The 15,455-nt window shown below is 48.4% G+C and overlaps 1 protein-coding gene across 3 annotated transcripts in view; it reads right to left on the bottom strand.

Annotated features, from left to right (window-relative positions):
• LOC119431067 (transcription factor AP-2-epsilon-like) overlaps window positions 1-15,455 on the bottom strand; it is a 172,717-nt gene that overhangs the window by 34,512 nt on the left and 122,750 nt on the right. The window lies entirely within an intron of this gene.

A 15,455-nucleotide genomic window follows, 5' to 3' on the forward strand; every position in this document is an offset into this window, starting at 1 on the left:
ACACACGCACGCACGCAAACACACACGCACACACGCAAACACACGCAAACACACCCACGCACGCACGCAAACACACCCACGCACGCACGCAAACACACACACGCACGCACGCAAACACACACACGCACGCACGCAAACACACACACGCACGCACGCAACACACACACACACACGCACGCACTCAAACACACACACACACGCACGCAAACACACACACACACACAGAGAGAGAGAGAGAGAGAGAGGAAATAATGACGAAGGACAATGAAGTTCTAAATTCTTACATACCTATTCAAGATTTCTCGTTAGTGCATCTTTTTAGATTTGCATAATTAATTTGCTAACACAATCGATTCCTGGCCCATGGTGGATATGAGCGACTCATAAAGGCAAACCAACAAACCAAACCAAGCTTATCTCACCTATAAATCGCTAGTTAGGAGGAGCTAGTTCCTCGATTCTGGCATCAATAGGTTTGACGAGACACGTTGGCATAAAAAGATAGAGGCTGTATGGTTTTTATATCCTCTCTGCAGGAACCACACGATAGCTGTTTTAATTAAATGTATGGGCTCAGTCACGTTTTGATATCAGGCACCAGATGGCGCCCTGTCGGCGTATGTTTCGCTTACGTTTGCGTTGGTAAAAGTTGCACAATGGCCTCCGAGATCACTACGCTTGCGGATTTGGAAGGCCACGGTAAATCTAAATGTTTTGCAAACACTATGCACAGCAACGCCCCACAACGCGCTTACTTTAACGTAGGCAACGTGTCGTGCGCTATATACTAACGCTGTCTAGTGTAGCGTGATCAGCAATTTGAGCATGCCATACGCGAAGCTGTTAACAACCTTCTCTGCTCCGTAGAGTGACTAAGTTACTAAAACAGCGAGTCAACGAATGATTAGGAGTTTGAAGTAGAGAGGGGGGGTCACAATTATCTCGTCGTAAGCGTGCAGATCTATGCGCCATTGCCACGCGCGATACCAAACAACCCTGAAAGCATCTCGCGGTGGTTTCGCGCGCGTAATTAGATAAGCATCTAAACAACGTAACGCCGCCCCCGTGGCTACCGCTTTTATATAATGCGACCGGATAGCTGAAGCGAGCCTCTAATGAGACGGCCGCGTTCGCCGCGTTGCACTGCGCACGCAGCAACATCCTGGACCTAGCGCAGCTTATAGGGTCAGGGCTTCACGTGACCGCTTTGCGGTCTCCGGCATGGTCGACTCGTATGCCGGCGCCGTACACGAGATGAATCGTTATTCTGCCGGCTCGGTCGGCGTACGACTTGCTCGTTCACAACAGGACGGCGTGCATTTCGAGGCCTCGACATTTAACGGCGACATTGAAGAGACACTAAAACAGTTTACACTGCTAGAGTATTACTTCAAAAAGACTAGTTGCGCTAATTTCGAGGTAAGGGGCTGGGGTTGCTAGAAGAGAAAAATAAGGCCTTAAACAAATAATCTTCCATTTTTGGCACTTTGCGCCAGAAATCCAACGCCAATACGTCATTGTGACGTCACGGAGGGCATATATCAATGTACACAATCAACGTGCCACCAACACATCGTCTAATCAAATCGTATACTGTGTACACAGTGTAAACTGTACAAATTGTAAACCGAAATTTGCGCACCAGCTGTTCGATATGTGTAGTTTTTCGCACGACCGCACGCGTGGCTTTGCGGCGATTGGCGGATCGAGCGTATAAACAGTCCCACAGACATGAACTGTACTATAGAAGAGAAACTTGGGCGAGTTGGTGGGAATTCATGTTTAGGAAAAGTAACAGCGTAATATGGACAACAACACAGGCAAAGAAGAACACGACACTGGCGCTGTTCTTGATTGAACCCTCTAGCGCCAGTGTTGTTTTCCTTAACATGAGTCCCCGTAAACACTCGCGCCACAGTTCCATCTATAGTAATTATTGCACGAAACTCTTTATGCCTGGAACCGTCGCGGGATTTTTCCCGACCCTCGTGGCGAGCATTCGCACAAAACTATGTGTGCCAGGTATGCGGAAATCTCGTTCTGCTCACTGCGCATGCGCAGCAGCCTCCACAATGCGAGAAACGCGCCCCGACTCGCGTTTTCGATCGCCTAATTTCTTCCTCGTCCCGCGGCTGCCGCACAGTTGCCCTCGCGACGGCAAACGACGCCGGGCCGCCGGTGACACAAATTGAAGCCTCGCCCAAATTACATTGGCGCTCAAATCGGGCAAGCGAGAGTTACGGAAAAAAGGCGAAGGGAAATAACGTGCTCATTAAGTGTCGTGGCATGCATATACAAAGAAAGGAAGCTTGATTGGCGAGATCAGTGACTTGAATCGCGCACGCGTCTGTCTTATAGTTGGCCGGGCAAAAAAAAAAAAAAAAAGAATATCGACGGCACGAAAAAAAGAATTACCGTATTTACTCGGTTCTTACGCGTCCTCGATTGTGAGGCGCACCAAATTTTTCGGCGGCCAGAAATGAAAAATACAATACTCTTGACTGAAACTGCAAGCCTGCATTTTGATTATTAAAAAAATTATAATTGAAATAGCCTTGATTGTGTGTCATCACCTGCTTTTCGGGGCAAGGTATAAATATCAATTTTTTCTCATTTAGAAAAAGAAAATTGCTGCACGAACCATCGGAGATATCGTTGTCAGAGTAAGCGGATAGCTTATGCTGACGGCAGAAACCAAACCGACGCACTATAGCAATACCTCCGAAATATTGTCCTAGTAATTTTTCTTGGGAAACTCCATGCCACTTCCCCTCTGCGCGTTTTCTCTGCGACACAGAGTGTCTCTATCCATTATTCGGATTAACGGCAGCACGTAGTACACAAAACTCGTATGCAACGCTCACGCTCGACGCCCGCATTTGATGGCGTTTGCTCTCGATTGCCGGTTGCGCGGTGAGAGAGGCGGCCGCACAGCTCACAAAAAACCTGTAATCAGGAGAAGCCCGGGCTGTCGGCGGGCCGATGGAGACCGATCACCGGGACCCGGTGGGGGGGCAGGCACCGCGCTCGATTCACCGAGATTGAAGCGAAAATGACGAGCACAGCGAAAACAACCATTGTTCTTCGAATTATCGCGCGCCGGAGGGGCCGGGCCGGCTCATGCAGGGCTGAACTCGGCTTTGGCTTCGTCTCGTCTCCGCGCGGCTTTCGTACGCCCTTCTCCTCCTCCTTCTATACTACTCACAAGAGCCTTCAGTTTGGGAAAAACTCTCACTCAAGCAGGTTGCTCTCACCGAAGATCCTCCAGAGAGTTTCCTACGAAATTTACTAGAGGGAAATCTGGCGCGGCGGTCGCATAGCTATCACGGCGATGACTTAGTACAGTCGAACCCGGTTATAACGAATTATTGTGCATAACGAACAGTAGTGAAATTCTCTTGAAAATTTTTGAATCAAATTCTCATTTTATATGTCGAACTACCTATATATCGAACTTTTTTGTGTGATCTCCTTCAGATTCGATATATCCGGGTTCGACTGTATTACATGGATTTGTCTAATATTTGTGCTTCTGGCTTGAGACGTTCTAGTGGTGTTGTTATTACGCTTTATCTTTCTCAGTTTCTAAGCAATAATATTTGTATTCTAATCGTACGAGGGCAGTAAGTCTGCGCATATGCATAAACACTGCGAATCGTTGCATCTGTAACGCAATATGTTTGAAAAAAAAAAGATCAATTTGCGAAGTAGCAACGTTTTTTGAAAGCCTAGAACGGGCTGAACCGCCATCTTGCAGCTGAATTACTGCGACGGCCATAGACTCAGCATTAGCTTGTCTCGTCACGCGCGGCTTTATTCTTTCCTCCTCCTCCTCCTCTTACTGCCCGAGAGCCATTCTCTCCTTTCCTTCCAGACGACTCTCGCCCAAGGATGTTGCCTCTCACCGATGATCCTTGAAATACGGCGATGGCTTCTTGCAGGTCGTGGCTGCTAGTAACTTTTAGTTCCGTACAGACGTTCTTCTTCTTGATCGTTTGCCGTTGCGAAGGGCCTTTATCGTCTCTCTGTAGTACCAGTGACCCGAGCTCCGTCGCGACGAAGCCGTTACTCCTCCCCGGTCTCGTGGGATCCCGGAGCAAAGCCGATAGGCAGGCGGTTTGTCTTGCCGATTCTGTCTCGAGCACATATACCACGACGGTTGGGGATCGAGGCCTTCGGACGGCCATTCGCGGATGTGAATGCGAACGACTATGAGGTATACGATACCTTACCGAACGATATCAATCGAATAATAAATAACTATTTATTGAAAGTACAGCGTGTTAATGGATCATCATCATCAACAGCCTATATTTATGCCCACTGCAGGACGAAGGCCTCTCCCTGTGATATCCAATTACTCCTGTCTTGCGCTAGCTGATTCCCAACTTGCGCCTGCAAATTTCCTAACTTCATCAGCCCACTTAGCTTTCTGCCATCCTCGACTGCGTTTCCCTTCTCTTTTTATCCATTCTATAACTCTAATGGTCCACCGGTTATCCATACTACGCATTACATGACCTGCCCAGCTCCATTTTTTCCTCTTAATGTCAACAAGAATATCGGCTATCCCCGCTGGCTCTCTGATCCACACCGCTCTCTTCCTGTCTCTTAACGTTAGGCCTAACATTTTTCGTTCCATCGCTCTTTGTGCGGTCCTTAACTTGTTCTCGAGCTTCTTTGTTAACATCCAAGTTTCTGCCCCATATGTTAGCACCGGTAGAATGCAATGATTGTACACTTTTCTTTTCAACGACAGTGGTAAGCTCCCAGTCAGGATTTGGCAATGCCTGCCGTATGCACTCCAACCAGGGCCACTCCAAGTGGATACCAGGGCGAAAATCTGGTTTAGCAGCTTGCCTAGGCCCTAGAAATTGTGATGAGGCAGTATAGTTGCAACATATCGTCATTAATGTAGAAAGGAAGAACTCGTGAAAGCTTTTGAAAAGGTAAACACACGGTTGCTTTTTTAGAAGGTGTTAACAGTGGCTGAACACACTCATCCCGTACAAAAGAGTTTGACAGTGTGGTTAGATGTTCGACGCCAAAGCTTTACTTATTGTTACATATTGGAGGGGCTAGATTCGAATCCACACGAAACGGGTGATCCTATGGCCTAATGAAATCGAATTCTTCGTTTCCTCTCATGCTGATCACGGCTGAGTACAACCACGAGTTCTGTTCTCACTCGCATTCTGCGAGAAACGCTAAATCAGTTTACACAGATAAAGCACTGTTTCATAAATCGTTAATTTCGAGGTAAGAGGTATTTAACTATAAGAGTAAATGAAGGTCATTGTGTCCCATTTCTTTAATTTCGCGCCGAAACCATTGCTCTGTGGTATACGACTGTGTGGCCTCACAAATTTCTAAGCATTTTCTTTAATTTTTCATATTTGGGTCGTTGTGTTACGGCTGAGTAAAAATTCTCGAAACTTATTAATTTCAGTATCTAGCCCTTATACAATACAACGTGGTACATCGATCCTGGCCGATAAAAAAAATAACGTGATTTGATTTATGAAGTCACGGCGAGCTGGTGCGCCACCTTTCGTGTATGGGTCCTTACTAGTTCACGACGCCTCTTCTCACAAAGGAGGTGGCTTTTTTATTATAATTTTTTATTGTTAGGATGTATAGTTGACTAATACAACTCAAACGTTTCTCTTCAACGTCATCTAAGGCTGAAAGTTGGGCTAGTTGGCGTTGAGATAAATGAGACATTTCCAGCGCTTAGAGTGTAACGAGGGGACACTTTAGAGAGAAATAAATATAAGCACTACGGGACAGGAAGCATTCTTCAGGCGAAAAAAAATTGCAATTAGAAGGACCAACTCCTCACACAATGAAAGGCAGAAAGCGTCCCCTGGCGGCGTATCTTTCTGTATATACCGTGGGGGACAGCTCGCTATACGAGCTTGAAGGAGTGGCAACGCACCGTCACACCACGGGCTCTCACGGGGACCTCCATGCACAGCAAAAAAAAAAAAAAAAAGCGGCAACCAACGTGTCCGGGGCTTTGTCTCGTCTTACTGGCTAGCGGCCCATTACCCCGCAGCGTTTCGTCCGCCGCACACACCGGGCGCGCAGAACGTTTTTTTGAGACGGAATAATTCTCGCACACAAACAGCGCGGACAACACAGCAGCAGCAGCGGCGGCGAGCGGGAGCGGCGGCTCTCTTTCCTAACGCTCGCGCGCTACGCAAGTACGCACGCACGCACGCACTTACGTACGAATGTACGTACGTACAAACGCGGGGCGCCTCAATTTCGCGCGACTCACTCGGGAGCGTGTAATCACGCAGTGCCACCTCTCCTCACCCTTCGCGAACGCCCTCTCGACGCGAGCAACTATACGGGGAGCCCCTTCTATCCACGCCTCCTTCGAGCGAGTTTTTTTTTGTTCGTTATCTTTTTGACGTTCCGCTTTTTGTGTGTTTGTGTACCTCCTCTCCGGAGCGGTCAGCGCGCATTTAACGCGCGTGCAATGCAAGGAATGCCGTTCAATTTGCCATCGCTCGACGCCGCCCGCGATCCCGCTAATATCCATGCACGCGCAGTTATGAGCAGCGCGCATTAGATCTTGCGTATAGCGAGCGCACCGTGCAGGATGGCGGGCCGGCGGAAGCGTCCAGCTGTGACGCCTATCGCGAAGATAAAAGGGAACGGAGCACGCTGTCTATAGCGTAGTTTCTCGTCGTCAACGAATCACGGGCAGTCGAAAATGCAAATCGGAGCGCATTCCACGGTGTAATCATTGGCACCTGGGACGTGGGTCTGTCTTAATTCCATACTTGAAAGCAGCGCGTAACGTGCGGGCGAGCGAGTTTAGACGACACAACGTGTTCTCGACGAAGTCACTGCCAAGTTAAGACAGACGAAGTTCACTAACGCGTTGACTTGCGCTAGTTATGGTTTGGTTCCATGCTTGAAAACACCCCAAGGCATTGGATAAGTGGTCAGGCGACAATGTACGCCGTTAATTTGGTCTATTCGGCTTGGGCCAGACCAGACGACACGAGTACGGTATACCTGACCGACTATCCCAAGTTAACACCTTAATAAGCGTCGCCGTTGTGTCGTCCGGTCTATATAGCCCAAGCCGAATAGTTCTAGTTAGGGCCGCCTTTACGCTCAAACCGCACGGCGCATCCGCTCGCCTGCCGCACGCGTGCGGTCGTGCAAAAAAACTGCAAATGTCGCACACAGGTGCACAAATTTCGGTTTGCACTGTGTTCGCACACAGGTGCACACAGTTCGGTTTGCACTGCGTTCGCACAAGCAGTGCATAAACCGAAATTTGTGCACCTGTGTGCGACATGTGTATAGCGTTTTGCACGACCGCACGCGTATGGTTTGAGTGCAAGTCTGCCCTTAACAAACAGACCCATTGTAGTCGCTCACTTGTCCGCGTCCTTGCGCTAGTTTTAAGTTTTTGAACCTAACTAACTATAGCCCAAATCAATACCTTAGTGAACGTGGCCTGTCTTGACTTGGCCGTGGTTTCTTCGAGAGCACGCTTTATGGCTTCGCTAGCCTATAGGGCACCGCTCTGGACATCGTCAATTCGGCCAATCAGAGAATGCGTAGCAGCCCTGTGGGCCAATCAAAGCTGACAAGATGGCGAATTCGACAATGTGGTGGAATTTGATGATGGCCAGAGATAGCCCCCCTCGGTATAGCTGCCATCTGCTATATGCGGTTCAATTCGGCCATCGGTAGCACTTACTCTTTGTTAACGCGATAGCGTTAAGGGCCCCGTATCACAGAAAATCCGGCGTCGACGTGGATGTTGGCCTCCGTATCGGAGAAAATCATCCCGAACCACCCCGACCGCGCAGGCCCTCCACGTGGCGCAAGGTTTTGGTGAACAAAAATTGAATTTCTCAGTGAAATCTGTCAGAAAAATGGTAAAGTACGACTTAACCACAACCTACAGACATGGTGGCGTCGGATTGTAATTTGAATGTACGTGAAAAATTAATTCTGTTACGAGGAAACTCAAACACGAACCCCTTTTCCAGAATTTCTACCATACCAACAGCGGCGCGCTCGGGTAGTTTACTTGCGAAAATGCTATCCAGATGGCGCTCGCATCCTCGGCAGGTAAAATTGGGACTTCGCCTGCCTAGTGCGTTTCGGACACGCGCGCGCGTCGGAGCAATAGCACATAATTAATAAAATAATAAAAAAGGTGCTGGGGCCTTCACATTTTAATATGACTTGTATTGCTCCTGGAAGAACGTCTTCCCAGCAATGCATTTTTGTTCAAAGGTGAAGCCGACTTAGGGGATCGGTGTAAGCTTGGGCTCTGTAAGCTGGCTTTCTCACGTTCTGTGTTGCAGTGAAGCCCACTGAGAGAAAAATGCTATGCGAACGGGGCCCGATAACGCTATCGCGTTCCACTCTTAAAGGCGAAGCTGAGCGTCCTCAATTTTTTTATGCATGCGCTGTCGTTTCCTTTCTTTATATTATTATTATTATTATTATTATTATTATTATTATTATTATTATTATTATTATTATTATTATTTGCATTTTATAATCGGTGAGTACGACATCCTGGAGTTCAACTGCATTGAGTTTCCCTGCTGCCGCATAATACATATCCAGCAGTTCTGTTTCGTCTTGAGCAGTGTATAGTCATACTGTTTTCACGCCTGCAGTTTCACGTGCGTAGAAGCTCTAGGTTGTGGTGCCATGTATAGAAAATACAACTTACAAGCAAACCTTCGTAATCTATAGCCTCTGAGATCTTGCAGCACCCGCAGCTCGCCGCGCGCGCCCACCGACAGCATCTCGGAGTGCAGCGTCTTTCGTTAAGCCTAAGCGCCGAGGAATTTCGAGAACGGACCTCGGAAACAGAGCAGAATGTTGACGAATACTTTGCTGCTGAAGCATAGCGCTTCCATTGTGTCGTAACGACACAAATTTAAAGCAATTACAAGCATCGATCGGAAACTGAAAGCAGTGCACGACGTCACCGAAACTATACGTTTTAGCGCGCAGCCCCGAACTGTGTGCTCAGGCTCGTAGCTTCGGCTGCACTGCTTATTTGTTGTGAGGCAGAGTGTAGTTACAGTAGATACAATGAAGAAAAAATAAACTAGGACATAAATCAAGATTTGGCAGACTCAACTGTAGTTGATGTCCACGTGATACGAAGCATTCATGATTTGCAGGGAACAGTTGTTTGAATAACGCTGCTGTGTATAGCAAACGGTTATGTAGGTATTATAGGTGTTAGTGTTTATATTTGTTAGAAATAAGACAAAATGCTTGTAATGGCACGATATAAGATTGAAACCAACCAAAACGCAGTGACGCATGCCCATTAGCGCCTGTGGAACCTACATAATTTTGTGCTGTTTTTCTCGTTAAAGTTTATTGCAATGTCACAAAAAATACAAGTGTCATAGTACACAAGTGTTACGGGAGGAGCTCCGGAGTGGAAAAGCAATTGGCGCACAAATGATACGAAAAACATATCGGAAACAAGCAATATATGAAAGAAATAATCAACAGTACAGTAGCTTAGACTGTACTGTACCCCGGATCGGCCCACGAAAAAGGTGAGATAGGCTCACCCCCCAAAATGTGAATGGACTAGAAGAAGAATGGTTCGCAATAAACATGTGGCCTACAGCTGGCGACAAACGTTTACAGGACACGGGTGTCGCTAAAAATGTAGATTTCGATCGGCTCTGTTTTAAGGCACGACGGTTTTTTTTTTTTTAATTTAATGGATAACTATGTAGGTGACCAAAACCACTACGAACTGAAATTGCGAATTCGAAGCGATTTGGGCCTCGATATCGCCGGAATTAGGCTTTTTCTTTCGCGAATCCCGTGTCCCGTAAGGCTTTGAGGCCGACTGTGCCTCCTTTGTGTTTTGGTATCCTCGCTTATTTCGTGCAACTGTGTCTATCATGACCACAATGCATCGCCTTCGTATTAGAGGCAAGGCAGCTAGCTTCGTCGGAGCGTCATGGGCGTGCTGTCGTTTGTTGCAGCATTTCTACCTCCTCACTTCTGCATTCGCCAGGCAAATAAAGAGCTGTAGTCACGCGTTATTAGAGTATACGGTTAAGAAACTGGCCCTACGTTAAATCTTTCCTCCCATATATTATCGTAAACGGCTAGATGCGGAAACGCGGCTGGATAGAAACAACCTGTTGTCGTGCGAGACCCATGAAGATTCACCGTGCCCAATTATATCGACAGTGTTCGGTTAGCATTTGTTCTGATCAAATGATCCAGGCACCTAGCTATATCGCGTCAACTACAGTTACTGTTGCTGTTATATAGATATCGTAGTCAGTTATGTTTCTCTAAGCCTTGTACAAAGTTTGTACGAAATCTGCAAAGCAGATTTCGAATGCACTACTGGCAGTGGTCTTGCATTGGCCAGGCGTGGAATATGTTTCCTGCATGGGCCAGGCCGGTACCATAACAAAGATAAAACGACAGCCGACGTACAGACCATTCCGCTAACCACGCTGAATACGGACAGCACGTCCGAAACTAACGATTCCGCTAACGCAAGAACTAGCATCGATAAATCACTACAAATGACGAGATATTAGTGAGTTACGAGGGGACCGCGAATCCGTTTCCGGTACACCACGCGGTATCCGGTGCACCTCAAAGTGGTGTCATTGCACGCGAGTGCATCGGCTGCTTATAATTCGCGGTGTGAACGACGACAAATGCCGAACAGCACCGGTGTTAGACCACCGGGACCGGTTGCGACGGCACTAGCTGCATGTTACAACCACGGCCCTGCGCCATAACTCACCATTAACGCATCTGTTCCGCTAACTGCGTTAGCCCAAAGCACGGCAGCGCGCGTCGTCCCCGTACATAACGCAACCAGTGTTTACGCAGGCCCCCCCCGTAACCGGTTCGTGACCTCGAGAACGATTTCCAGCCAGCCAGCCAGCAAACAAGCAAGCCAAGCGAGCGGTGACGACGAAGACGGCGATAGAGGAAGGGCACTCATTGATCTCTTTCTCAGTGCGGCAAAAGCCTCGCCGCGCAACAGATCTCGCATCGCGATCGCAGTCTAACCCTCCCGCCCCATCGCACATGCATCGATGCATGCCCGTTCGGCTCAGCGTGCGCAAAACGCCTTCGAGAAATGCGGCAACTCTGGGAATCGCCGCTTCGCGAGATGCGTGCAGCATTACGGAAGCCGTGGACATTCGGAAGAGCCGGTAGGTGCCCTCGCGGTGCACTGACGTCACAACTCCGCGTCGTCTGCTCTCGAGAAGACAGTTCAAGCAGACGACAACGATAGCTAACAATGGATGCGACAAACACGCCGCGAGCGCTCACTCGAGAAACGTTTCAACGATGCAAGTAAGGAACCCTGTAAGGTGTCGCAAGCCTTGTTTTACTGAGTCGCATAAATGACAGGGGAAGTTTCTTTGACAGATAACGAAACAAGAAGTCGATGATTCGGGACAGAAGACAGTAAGATGCGCGAGCCTATGACACACAGCTATGGAACTCGGACCGCAGCACTCAGTCACTACGTATATCGTTAAAGGAACACTTAATGCCAATGCACTATACTAAGCTGCGCACTGCGGTACCTGCTCCTGCAGACGGCATATAGCTTCTGGAACACTGCACGGCGTTTAAAGAGAGAAGCTTCGCAGGACACGCGCAAAGAACAAAAAATATACAGATAAGGCAAAAACAAACGTTACGGCAGGGGGCGCGCAGATCTCGAGAAGCGCGAAAATGGAGGAAGCCTCCGCGCGCGCGACGATAGATGCTGGCGTAAGTGGAAAGAGGGCGCTGCACTCGCTCTCTTTTGCACCACTCTATAGCACTGCGCTTTCCCCCCCACTGCGTGTCACATCTGCAGCGGCAGCCGCTGCTTATACTGTTCGAATCGGCATACACACAGTGTACGCCGACTGAATGCCAATAGTTTGCCGCGGCGATATCATCACACGCTGCTCGCTCGCTCCTCCGGCAGCGATTCTCTTCTCCCGCAAGACGCCGGGGTTCAACGACTTCACCGTGCCGCTCTGCGCGGTGGCGAGGGAGATTTAAACAAAACCCGCGAGCGGTTGACATCTCTCCGATGCGGACAAGGTCGGGGAGGTAGCAGTGGGCGATGCCACCGGCACCGACACACCAATGGCGAAGGCGCAACGAACGAACAAACAAAACGGCACAACAGCGACCACACGGAAGAGAGGCGAGTGGTACACGAAGAGAGATAGAGAAAAAGAGCAGGAATTGCAAGGAAAAATTTGCACGCTGGTCGAAGAAGCACAAAGTTTCCAGGAGGCAAGAAATAGGCACCGGTTCTGGAAGAAGACGAGCGAGATGGGGGGAGGGGACATTAAAAATGGAATCAGATCGGCATGACCCGGGCCTTCTAAAGGGAGCGGTCGGGATGCTGTTTTTTTCACGCATACAAGGGCGACGCTTTGAGACAGCATCGCGGCTATGGTGGCCGTCGAAATGCCTTTTTGTTTGTTTGTGTACTCAGTGATTTGTGTCTCGCAGGGTTGTAGAGTGCATACCGGTTCAAAGCCTTGTGTATACACAAACTCTGGAAATTCCGACTGTGAAACAAAACGTGTTTTCTTTATTTAAAATAAGACAAAGCATGCGAAATATGCGAGGTAGGGTTTGTGTGCGATCGGTGCGATCCGAACTGCTGCTGTAAAACGTACGGGATTTGTTTATTTATTTATTTCATTTTGCTTATTCATTATTTAAGTCATTTCGTTTGGGCAAATACAAGGTATGCCCGCAAGGCAGAAAGATGACATAATCCTCTTGACTAAGGATTATGTCATAAAATCGTCTAAATGTACCATACAATATCACCCAAGCAGCAAAATTCGGTCATATCGAGTAGGGCAATTACTTAGTGTTAATGAATGAGCCAGTGAAAACTTAATGAGATAGAGCGAAAAGCATTCGTGTTATAACAAACCCAGCAACATTGCTGTGAAGATTGCTGCGAGAAGGTTTGAACATTGCTGTATATGAACATACGAAGACACAGAGTGCAGCTTACGGTACGTACTTTATTTAAGTTCGACCGTCCCTTTAGGTACAAAGAAGAGAAAGAAAGAAGCTGGGGGAACGAGAATAATAAATGCGAGATACGAAACAGCCGAAAGAAAGAAGTTGATATCAACTGGTAGGTCACGATTCGGTATATGAAACCGACTCCAGTCTCGCCTTGCGTCGAGCAGCGTTTTTTTCCTGTTTCTTATGCCGCACGTAACGAAGGGGTCACGGCAGGTCGGGGAAAAAAAAAAAAAATGTTCAAACAGGGACGAGCGATGAAAGACGGCCCCTGCCGGAGAAGTTGAGAAACAAGGCAGGTATGGCGACGCTCGCGCGAATACGAGTGCAAGAACGAGCGGGAGAACGATAACGAGTCGTATCAACGGCAGACCCCGCATATATTGGGTATACAGGAGCTCCCGGGGAGCACGAAAGGTTAAGGAGCAGGTTAGCGAATGAAGAAGGTACGGCGCCCCACGAGCGAGATGGGGTAAGTTGGAAAGGGGGAGGGGGGGAGAGGGAAGCGGTCGGGAATTGATATTCCGGGAATGCATCGGATGGGCTGCAGATAAGTTCTTCCATAGCTCCATCCTCATTGATGACGGGGGAAGGGAACAGCACCTGGGCAAAAGTGTGCAGTGAAGCCGGATCCTGTGCCGAGACAGTGCCAGCTTGCGGGAGACGCACGCAAATTGACGACAAACTGACGCTTGGCGATCGATTGGCAGACGCACGCGAGGAGCTAATGGTTGTCGCCCTGGGTGCTACGAGTGGCGCAAGAAATGCCACCGAGAGTGCTTTATCAGCACGGCGCGGCATCCAGGTATACGTATAAGTATAAACGAAGCCACGGACTTGAAAGATAATAGAGGAAAGGTAAGTTAATAGCGAGTGGAGAACAGTAAGGACGGCTGGAGTATTGGTGTGGCAAAGGAAGGGAGCACACAAGATCAGATGACTTTAGTTTAGAGCAATTAGTTTGAGAATGAATGCTTTGATAACACGAACCGTGGATCTTAAAAGGGCGGATAAGAAACGCGGCAGCAAGGTAAAAAAAGAAAGAACACGCAGATCCAACGCGAATGCTATAATTTATGCGAAGCGAAGCTTTCAAATAGATGCTAATAGGACTAAATGCGATGCGTACAGTTGTGTTCATTTTCGTTCTATGCAACGTGTAAGCTCGTGCAACTTTTACGTTCGCGCACCGCACAGGTCATGCAATGACCTCATGCAAATGAGCTCGATCTCACGTTCAATCTCGTGCAATGTTTAAGCACTATATCGCTCACAAGCTATGCCGAAATGCAAACGCCAGTTCGAGGAGATGCACACTGAGGTGCGTAAGCAGCAACGTCACCAGGACGAAGGCGACGTATGATGCCTCTCGGGGGGAAGAATGATGATGACGGGTGTGTCCGCAAAGAAGTACGACATATCTAAACACAATCCAGGCTTCACAAGCACCTTTTTGTCACAGCGGCGCATACTTCCATTCTCGAGTATTGTCGAGCTCTAGGCCAGTGCTCCCCAAACAACCTCCTCGCAGAAGGCCTTATTCGCGCCACTAAGATTCCTGCGGTCTACGCGCCTTCACGGTAGCACAGTGGCTAGAACGGTAGACTTGAAGAACTCGCCCCCTGCTGCTCTATTGTGTACGCGGTTTATTTATGCTCGTCTCCCTTTGTCTCTCCCTCCCCTTCCGCCCATTTTCTCTTTTTATCCCCCTACTCCTTCCCTCCGCGCAGGGTAGTCAACCAGGACTACCCCTGGGTAACCTCCCTGCCTTATTATACATCCTTTCTCTCTCTCTTCAACACCTTCTATGTGACTATCCTGGCTACAATTTACAGAGAGATCGCTTGCAATCGCGATAGCGCGGTTTGACCAAAGACCTCTAACAGAGGAACTTGTTTTAGAATGCCGACATCACAAGCCATCGCAGCGGAGGGCGACGAGGGTACTGTTGCAGTTTTTAAGGGCAACAGACTCGGACAAGCGGCTGTAGCCTGAACTGATGTTTATAGTCCTACAAATGCTACTGTGCATGCTGTGCGGTGATAGTACGCGGTGACACTGGACCGATTGTGATTGTGTATTTGCGCTTCCTTTCTTTTTCTCTCTACTTTACTTTCATTTTACCTCCCCCTCTCTCACCAGCGTAGGGTGGTAAAGCGGATCTTCCCCTCTGGTTAACCTCCCTGCCTTTCCCTTTCCTTCTGTCTCCCTCTCTCTCGAGGCTTTGCCAAGAGCGGGTACATACCCAGTCCTATTATACTGATGGTCCAAGAATGTTGTAGCCCAAATACAAGAAATTTAGGAAACTGATAGAAGCCGTTTTAATATCGTGCGTTATCCCACTTGGATGCCTGTATGCTTTAGCGATCCCTATGAGCTGACATATGCACAGG

Source organism: Dermacentor silvarum, chromosome 10, assembly GCF_013339745.2.
Source record: "Dermacentor silvarum isolate Dsil-2018 chromosome 10, BIME_Dsil_1.4, whole genome shotgun sequence".
In the NCBI taxonomy this organism is placed as follows: Eukaryota; Metazoa; Arthropoda; class Arachnida; order Ixodida; family Ixodidae; genus Dermacentor; species Dermacentor silvarum.